Source organism: Chiloscyllium plagiosum, chromosome 2, assembly GCF_004010195.1.
Source record: "Chiloscyllium plagiosum isolate BGI_BamShark_2017 chromosome 2, ASM401019v2, whole genome shotgun sequence".
In the NCBI taxonomy this organism is placed as follows: Eukaryota; Metazoa; Chordata; class Chondrichthyes; order Orectolobiformes; family Hemiscylliidae; genus Chiloscyllium; species Chiloscyllium plagiosum.
Genome location: NC_057711.1, coordinates 132435531 through 132438734, shown reverse-complemented (window position 1 = coordinate 132438734; position 3204 = coordinate 132435531).

Below are 3204 nucleotides of genomic sequence, written 5' to 3'. Positions count from 1 at the left end.
TATGGATGTGTGTGTGTATATGGATGTGTGTGTGTATATGGATGTGTGTGCGTGTGTGTCTGTGTGTGTGTATGTGTGTGGGTGTGTGTGTATGTATGTGTGTGCGCGTGTGTGTGTGTATGTGTGTGTGTGTGCGTGTAAGGGGGTGAAGACCTTGCTGTAATTTCCTCCCAAAGGATTGTCCCCCTTGTTTTCTACTGGAAACGCAGTTCTGCTTCACAACCTGCGTTTACTAGGACAGCAACATGTTTAAAGAAAGCTATTCAGACTCTGAAACTTGTGCATGGACTCAAGTACAGAATTTAAGGAAGATATTTCTTCGTATGTGTAGCACAAAAATTGTTTGAGTTGAAAAATTAAACTCTTGCATGTATGACACTATGTTTCTTGTATTATTTAAAGACTGGTGGATCACTATCATGACACTGAAAGCAGTAGACAGGGATGAATGCAGCAAGAATTGATCAAGTCAATATAATCATTTTTGTAACAAACCTCTATTAGTGACAGGCCAGCACCCTACTGCTTACTGGATAACATTGGGTGGTATCGGTAATGTAACAGCTCATTTGAACCGAATGATATCTGAAAACGCTACCTCATACCAATGGCTTTTGGTTGTATCATCAAACAGAAAATAAATTCCAACATTATCTTATGACGTGTCACTCAGTCTTAATATTTCTACTGCATCTTAATATTTAGCAACTTCTGGGAAAAGGAATTCTAAACCCTCAAAAATGGAAACAACTTCCGGCTATCCACCTTCTCCAGTCCTATCAAGATTTTGTATGTTTCAATAAGATTACATCTCCTCCAAAACTCCAGTGGATATACACCCTAACCTGCTCGACTTATCTTCATATGATAGGTCTTGCGTCACAGGATTTTTTTCAAATAAGGTCAGTACTGTCGACAATATCCAGATGTGGTCTCACCAACGCTGTGTACAGCTTCAGTAAAACTTGTTCCATACATGCACCACCCTCTCCATGAAAAAGTCAGCCCTCGGGTCCTTTTAAATCTTTCCCCTCTCACCTTAAACCTATGCCCTGTAGTTCTGAACTCCTCGACCCTATGAGAAAAGACATTTGCTATTCACCCTACCCACATCCCTCATGATTTTATAAATCTCTATAAGGTCACCCCTCAGCCTCCATGCTCCAGAGAAAACAGCCCCAGCCTATTCAAACTCTCCCTTTGGCTCAAACCCTCCAACTCTGGCAATATCCTTGTAAATCTTTTTTGTACTCTCTCAAGTTTAATAACATCCTTCTTACAGAAGAGCGACCAGGATTGTACCCTGTACTCTAAAAGTGGTCTCACCAATGTCCTGTACAGCTGCAACATGACCTCCCAATTCTTATACTCAGTGCTCTGACCAATAAAGACACGTCTGCGAAATGCCTTTTTCACCACACTGTCTATGTGCGACTCCATTTTCAAGGAACTATGCACCTACACCCCTAGGTCTCTTTGTTTGGCAAAAGTCCCCAACGCCCTACCATTAAGTGTACAAGTCCTACCCTGATCTGCCTTTGCAAAATGCAATACCTCACATTTATCTAAATTAAACTTCATCTGCCACTCCTCAACCCACTGGCTCATCTAATCAAGGTCCCTTTGTACTCCCTGAGATAGTCTTCTTTACTGTCCACTACACCACCTATTTTGGTGTCATCTACAAACTTAGTACTACATCTCCTATATTCACATCCAAATCATTTATATAAATGAGGAAAAGCAATCGACCCAGCGCTGATCCTTGAGTTCACAGTTTTCCAATCTGAAAAACAACCCTCGACCACCACTCTCCATCCTGTTTTCTTGAATAAAGGTGTAACATTTGCTGTGTTCTCATATGCTGGAACCCCGTTTAGAATTGAAGGAATTCTGGGAATTGATAACCAATGCCCCAATTTCTCTGCAGCCACTTTTTTTTTAAGACCTTATGGTATGCGCCAGCTGGTCCTGAGGGTGTAAAGTAGACAGGCAGGAGGCTGGAAGAACACAGCAAGCCAGGCAGCATCAGGAAGTGGAGAAGTCAACGTTTCGGGTGTAACGTCCTGGGGGGATGTCAGTGTTTCGGTCCAGTGGTTTCCCTAGTGCCTTTCTGCCAGTGGTGTTGATTGTTTTAAATTCATCCTTCCTGACCACCTTTTGATTTTCAATTACTTTTGGAAAGTTTCCTAATCTTCTTTCAAGTAAATATTCACAAAACACTGTTCAAAGTCTGCACCATTTCTACACTTCCCATTATCCATTTGCAAGACTCATTCCCTGTAGGCTGAGGGCAGCAGACTTTGTTCCCGAGATGTTATTACTGAACCTGACCTGAATTCACACCATTTGATGCTAATTTCATGGTAATCATTGGTGAGGGAGGGGGCTGCAGGTCTCCAATCTCAGCAATGCTACCGGCAGCACTGGGAATGCTTCCAGCTAGCCTGAAATCCAGCTGAGTGGGACTGAGCTTGACACGGGCCATTTAGACAAGCCCTGTGAGCTGAAGGGATGGAGATGGGTGTTTTCGGGTGTGGGTGGGGGTTTACTGTGGGCTACAGGCTGCCCACTAAGGTGTCCAAAGTATCCTCAGCCAACACAGTAAGGGTCTCACTGTGCAGGTTAGTGGATGGGCCATACTAAATTCGCCCTCAGTGTCCAGGGATGTGCAGGCTAGGTGGGCTCGCCAAGGTAAATGTGGGGTTACAGGGATAGGGCACGCAGGATGCTCTTCAGTGGCTTGCACTGTTGGGATTCTATGATTCTTCCCCCTGCCTAACTGTGGAACTACCTACCACTGGTAGTACTCTGGTGCCGGGGAAGAGGTCCTTAAATGACCCTTAATTGGACACTTTGGGGCCACAAGTAGGACTTCCCCTTGATTAAATCTGAGGGTAAGGCACTTGTAGTGCAGTGGTATCCCTATCTCTGAGCTTGGAGGCTTGATGTTGTGGGTAAATTACCTACTGCACAGACATCCAAATACTCAAACAATTATTTAAACTTTATTGCATATAGCAACCAAAATAAGACTCCTCAAGTGAGCAACTTATGCCTCACCCTCAACTCAGCTATTACCCAGTTAGAGTCATAGAGCTGTACAGCACGGAAACAGACCCTTTGGTCCATCTCGTCCATGCCGACTAGATATCCCAACCCAATCCAGTCCCATGTGCCTCTGAACCCTTCCTTTTCATATAC